This window comes from Pleurodeles waltl, chromosome 9 (assembly GCF_031143425.1).
Source record: "Pleurodeles waltl isolate 20211129_DDA chromosome 9, aPleWal1.hap1.20221129, whole genome shotgun sequence".
NCBI lineage: Eukaryota > Metazoa > Chordata > Amphibia > Caudata > Salamandridae > Pleurodeles > Pleurodeles waltl.
The window spans coordinates 884,750,436-884,757,497 of record NC_090448.1 but is presented as its reverse complement, the minus strand read 5'-3'; positions in this window follow the sequence as shown (position 1 = coordinate 884,757,497).

Here is a 7,062-nt window from a genome sequence, read left to right as displayed (position 1 = left end):
GCTTGACATATTGATCAGTTATCTCGTCCTACGGTGTCTCTCCACTGGGCCACAAGATTCATGAGCCTAAAACGAGTCCTAATGTGTAATAAATTAACATAGAAGGACGCGTTAACACCTTCGTACTGCGTCCCATTCTACAGGCCTGCCGCCTGTCCCTGATACCCCTGTATATCAGTGCCCTGGTACCTTGTGCCACAGGTCTGCCTCCTGTGTGTGAGAACTGTACCTCAGTGCCCTAGAACTACGTGCTACAGTTCTACCTCCTGTTTGTGATACCCCTGTACCTTAGCCCCTTGATAAGTACCATGTGCTACAGGTCTGCCGCTTGTCTGCGATTCCCCTGTACCTCAGCACCGTGGTACCCTTTGCTATGGATCTGCTGCTTGTCTGTGAGACCCCTGTACTTCAGCGCCATGCTACCCCGTGCTACAGGTCTGCAATCAGTGTATGATATCCCTGTACCTCTGTGCCCTGGCATCCTGTGCTACAAGTCTGCCACCTGTCTGTGAGACTCTTGTACATCAGAGCCCTGGTACCCCTGTGTTACTGGGCTGTCTCCCGCATGTCATACCCCTGTAACTCGGATCCCCCTTTTAATGTCCCGGGTTGTATGAATGAATATTAGATTTGACTTGTTACTCATGTTAATGTGATAACAATCAGGTTGTCATGCTAAAGGCACGTAAAGCAGGAATTTATTTGTATTTACTTGCTGCTTATTTATTGATCTATGTTCCATATAGTGGCATTATTGAACTGATCCGTGCCCCTGTTTTTTAAGACACCAAACCGTCCTTGGAGATTATATAAACACAGACACTTATTATTCTTATTAACTCAGCTCCTTTCTCAACTAACTTTACATCAATTTTTATACTATTTTTACATTCTGTTTTCTCAAAATATCTTCCCGATGCAAATCTATGGGGGAATGTAATTTCCCCTTGCCTTGGACAATCGTCCCCAAGTGTCTCATAGCTGGCAAATTTTTAGGTAATGCTTTTAAATTTTCAGACACATCCCACTTACCTCTTGCAATGGAAGCAGGTCGGGAAAATAACCGTATGGTTTGCTCTCCTCTGATACCTGAGCAACGTCTGTGCTTTTAATACTTTTAAAAAACATTATACATCTTGGATAAACATTGCCCATTTACTTATTACAAATTACAAAGCAAGGCAAAGAAAGCTGTTGTACAATATTCTCAGGATGCCGCCTAGACATGGCCTTTGTGTAAAGTGATGTTTCTCAGAGAAGGATGTCACTATTCTTGAGCACCCACAACAGAGGCACCAAAGAGGTCTGAAGTTTCTTCATGTAACTGTTATAAGGCTCTCTAAAGCAGCAATTAGAGAAAACTAAAAAGTCAGGCGTCACCTGATGGTTTCCTCACCTTGCACAACTGATACTGCGGTCCCAGCCCTCACACTTTACATCCACCAAATGGCAGTGTTTAGGAAGGATAATCAGCATCTTCTTGTTAGCCAAAAGGCTTCACAAAATATCTAAAGGAGTCCTGACTCCCCTTTGCTTCAATGTCTGAGTCTCAATCAATCCTCCAGCCACATGAATCTAAACAATACACCTTTACTGTCTGTAAGTTGTCATTAATCCCATCATGTGCAATGCTATACCATGGGCATCCAAAATGGATGCTACTTTGCTTTTGTAATTAATACTATGGGCCAATCCTTACGGGTGAACATCAGAAGGCATTTGCAGGACGATCTTATTGACGTTGGCATTTTCTACTCCATGTATTCTCTCACCTTCCTACAATCATGAGTTTGCTGCTTCCTTTGAGCCCAGTCCAAACCTCTTGAAGTTCTCTTTTCATACAGCCAGCCCTTCACGCTTCTAACCTCAGAGTAGATGAGATGTTCATGCTGAAACAGTGGTCTTGCATGTAGTTGTTGTAGGCTGTGTGGGTACACCCAGGGAACCTAAGCACACATAATATGTGTCTGTCCTAACCTGCTTGATGCTCTGCATATTTTTTTAAAACCACTGTTTATGGATGCAGGAGTGAGAACAAGTTGACATGCCCTAATGTTATGTTCATAGGGCAAATCAGTACCATTGATTTGCGGGTTGTGAAGTTTCTGAATGTAGCGGAAAGAAGGTTTACATTGTTATTGTAAGCACTTTGCACTTTGATAATGCACCTTGAAATTTGCAGTGGCCAAACATCTTAACACTTAAACCTATTAATTGGATGGGAGTGGAAAGAATGTTTATAGCTATATTTGTTTCTGCTAACTGCATTCTTGATTTTACTTTTTTTAGGATGGTGGTGAGAATCATGTTTATATCTTTTAGTCTGCTAGCAATTTATTTAATCTATCTCTGTGTTTTAGTTCCAATGCTCTCCTTTTGAATGACCACGTATGAATATTAATTTCCTCATATGTATCCATGTACGTTAGCATTCGCATAGATGTTCTTTTTTCTTTGGAGTTTTTGAGTGGTCAGGTCACTGATTTTACATACCAAAGTACATTTGTACATTTTATTGTGTTTTATTTGTAATGATTTTTATTAATCAGACAATACATTGTAAACAAACAGTGGTCTTGCAGTAGGCTTGCAGTGGACACCTCATTGTACTGCCTTTCAAAAGTATGTAAAACAACGGTATCTCATATACAAATAATGTTTCTTTCTACAGTTTCCTATTCTTAAGTTGCATGCTGTTTCAAAACGCCTCCTCTACATTCCTATAACCCTGCATGAAAAGCTGATCCTGACTTAAAACTTTTGATTGTTGCCTCTTTTTTTTTGGTATCAATTGACCCTCACCGTACTTTCAGCCCCTTTATCCCACCTTTCTCTGAGTACAGCCACTGTAAATCACAGGAGTGTTTGCCTTAATCTCTGTTATTGTTTTTCTGCAAATTGCCCAAATCTCATTTCAAAGATCACGACCTCTCATTCTATGAGAGTCATATCGCTGAAACTTTTTTTTAAAATAATTTCTTTTTATTAATCATTAGTTATTAATTGGCCCATTGTATGGCAATTCAAAATGTTGCAATAATAACATGCATATACATGCGTTTCTCCACCAATGAGCAGAGGGAAATGAACTATAATAACAACAAAAACATGAATTGGTACAATCATTATACAGTTACAGCTTTATCAATGATACAATACAAGGCAATCAGTCTTACTCCTCCCTTCATTCCATACTGTCAATTTGGTTGTAGCTAACATGCACCATGCAGACTTTCTTACCTTACCATTCTCAGTGTCTGGGGCGTCCTTCATGTCCCATCTCCCAGGTTCCCTCACTTATTACGACGAGCAGCAGTTGTTGTCATCCCCATATTCCCCAAATCGTGCCTTTGAGTGTTGTTAGCACGTCAGACCTTATTAAGTAAACTTACAAGGGAAACTCGAATAGGCCGATGGACCTTTTGACTCTCTTTGAGGTTTTCCCACCATATATCCCATACCAATACAAATCAATAGCAAATAACAAAAAGGTTTTCCCACCATATATACCGTACCAATACAAATCAATAGCAATTAACAATCAATGACATCAATAATCAATAGGAGTCAATCATTTCCACACACCATGACCTTTCAGTCATGAATAACCACACCTTTATGAAAATGTTAGAACATTTATTACCCTACATTAACAATGCTAAGGTTATGTAACTTAGGGCCAGATGTAGCAAAGGTTTGCGAGTCGCAAATGGGCCGATTCGCTATTTGCGACAGTGCAAAGTCGGAAATGGGATGCAAAAAGCCCATTTCCGACTTGTAAAAAGTGATGTGACCCGTTTGCGAGTCGCATCAGTTGCGACCCCATTTTGCGACCCGCAAATAGCAAGTCGCAATTTGCGAGTCGCAAACCTTATGCAATTGCAACTCGCAAATTGCGACTAGTCGCAAAAAGCCCAGTTTGCACGTCCCATTTACCACTAACTCAGAGCAGGTGGTAACCATTACCAAAGTATAAAAGGAGCCCCAGAAGGCATCTGGGTTCACCAAGATGGCGGAGATATACCTGATAGCAGTGAGAAGGAGAGTCCACGCAGCCCAGCAGAGGAGGAGGAGGGGCCACAGACAGGAGAAGATATATATAGAACAAGGCAGACTCTTTTTCAGCAAACTGAGGATGAGATATACGATAAATACCGCCTTAGCAGCGCAGCCATCCTAGAATTAATTGATTTACTCAAACCACAGCTAGAACACCAGACCCTGCGTGGCTGCGCCATCCCTACGCATGTGCAAGTGCTATGCTCACTGCACCTCTTGGCCTCAGGGAGCTATCAGGGGGTCATTGCTGTGGCAGGTGGGGTATCCCAAAGTGCAGTGTCAAGGTTCCTCAGGGCCTTCCTAGATGCCTTGCTCACACACATGCCTCACTTCATATACCTACCAAGGAATGAGGCAGAAATGAACAGCACCAAGCTGGACTTTTACCGCATTGCCCACTTTCCCCATGTCTTAGGGTGTGTAGATGGGACACACATTCAAATATGCCCCCCTGCAAATCTGGAACACCTTTTCCGCAACAGAAAGTGTACCCACTCACTCATCAATCATCAACACATAGCTTTATTCGGTTACTTTCAACCATAAAAGCAAAACAACCAACAATTAAATGAAAAAGCAGATAGAAATTAGGTTAAAAAGGATAAGAATAAGATAAAAACATATATGTCAGCCTTAAAACACATAAAATTATTTTCCTTAGAAAAAGCACCTAACCCCCTAATACCTAACATTTAAATTAAACATGGGGTTTTATTTCAGTCTAGGTGTGTAGTTAAAATTTAGCAGCTAAAACACTTTTTTTTTTTTTAAACATTTGGTCCTCATCATCATTATTTCCCCAAAAGTTTTGTACGTATATGCCAAGCAGCTACAATATACTTGCTAACCGCACAAGATAGAGGGAGATAAGTTTCCCTCATCATGATCCTTAAGGCAACAATACAATGTCTTACCCCCATATTACTGCACACAGATCGTAACCACTTCCGTCGCGCAATCAAATAAGCAGGGCATATAAACATGAAATGTACAATAGATTCTGAAATTTGATTGCAACTCGGGCAAGTGTCAGGACTTGGGATCGCACTCCGCGTACTGCCATAGGATTTAAGAGGCAGACAACCATATCTGAACTGAATATATAGACTCTTACTTAATGGATCAAGAATTGTATCCATAAATGGTTCCAAATATGGATACCATTTAAAATCAAAGAATTGTGACGTCAATCTGCCGTGTGTTGAGCACAGCAGATAGTTTTCCCTGACATGTATCCAGTAAACAGTTTTCAGATGATTCTTCTGATCCTTCCTTATACTTTCTGGATGACTCCAAAACTCACTAAGACCCAATCTATGAAACCATTTTGAGATGTGGTTAAACCAGGAAATGGTAAGTACATTTGGTCTATCTAGAATGTCTTGAATAGACTCCTTATATGTGGATAGCTCAGGGGTGGTCCATACACGGACCCAGAAAAGCAATGGTCGTAGGGCAATTACATCTGAAATGCGTGGAAGGCCGAGGTCCCAGAACATTGGCAGCAGTGGGGTACTGCGAGGACAGGCCAAGATTGACCTTACAAAGTTGTTTTCCCCCACTGCTAGCTTACCAGTGTTCGAGGACCCCCAAATTTCTGCCCCATAGACCGCAGCGCTCTGTGCCTTTGCTCGGTAAATTTTAATAGTTGGAGTAATCACTCTCTCAGAGGTGGACTTGTGGAAGCGTAAAATGGCCCCAGATCTCTGTGCCAGAAGAGCTAAGCTTTTATCGATTTGGGGCCCCCAATGCAGGTTGTTGCTAATTCTCACCCCAAATAATCTATGGAGCTTACCATGCCTAGGGGGGTTCCATTATAGAAAATTGAGTATCTCTTTGTGGGGCCACAGCCCAGGGTCATAAGTTTAGTTTTGCTGTGGTTGAGTTCAAGCCCATAGTCAACACAAAACGAACTAAACTTATCCACAAGTGCCTGGAGACCCATAGGAGTTCTGGAGATCAGGAGGGAATCATCAGCAAATAGCAAAATTGGAATTTTGTGGTTATTCAAGGATGGAGCATCATTTTGGCAGTTGGTAACTACTTGCACCACCTCATTGATAAACAATGTAAATAGCGTTGGGGCAAGAACACAGCCCTGACGCACTCCTCTCCTAATCTCTATTTTGTCGGTGAGTGCCCCCTGATTACCCCATCTAACTTGTGCAAATGTTTTTTCATGTAATCTTTTAATTAAATGCACTAAGTTTCCTGGGGTACCGATTTTGTTTAATACTCCCCAAAGTTTCTCTCTTGGGACAAGATGGAATGCAGATCTCAGATCTGCAAAGGCAACATAAAGTTTTTGCTTAGATAGGGTGACATACTTCCAAAATAGTAATGACAGTCTGAAGACTTGGTCCATGGTATTAGTTTTAGGCCGAAAACCGGCCTGTAAGGGGGATAAGATTTGGTTGTCTTCGATCCAATCGGTAAGCCTATCTAAAACTTGCTTAGCAAACGTCTTCTGAAGGATGTCAATAAGGCTGATTGGACGGTAGTTTGCAGGTGAACCTACATCACCCTTTTTATAAATCGGTATTATTTCTGCGCCACGCCAAGAATCTGGAATAGGGCTACCAGCTGCTATGGCATTAGACAATAAATTGATGTACCATGCCCATATCTTTGGTTCTGATTTAAACAGGTCCCCTGGGATCTTATCTGGACCAGGGGCTTTAGCTGGCCTCAAAGAATTGATTGCAGCTGTTGTTTCGGCTAAGGTAAAAACAATGCACTCACTCAATATTCAGGTTGTTTGTGACGCCCATTATGTCATCACGGACATTGTAGCTAAGTTTCCAGGCAGTACCCATGACTCATACATGTTTAGGCATAGTGGGATACATCAACGCCTGGAACGTGGGGAATTCGGAGACGGTTACCTCCTAGGTAGAGCTACAGACACTTGCAGACATACACACAGGTCACTGTGCACGACAATCAGGACTTCCTAACAGTGTTCTTTTTGTGCCCAACAGGTGACAGTGCATATGCTCTTAG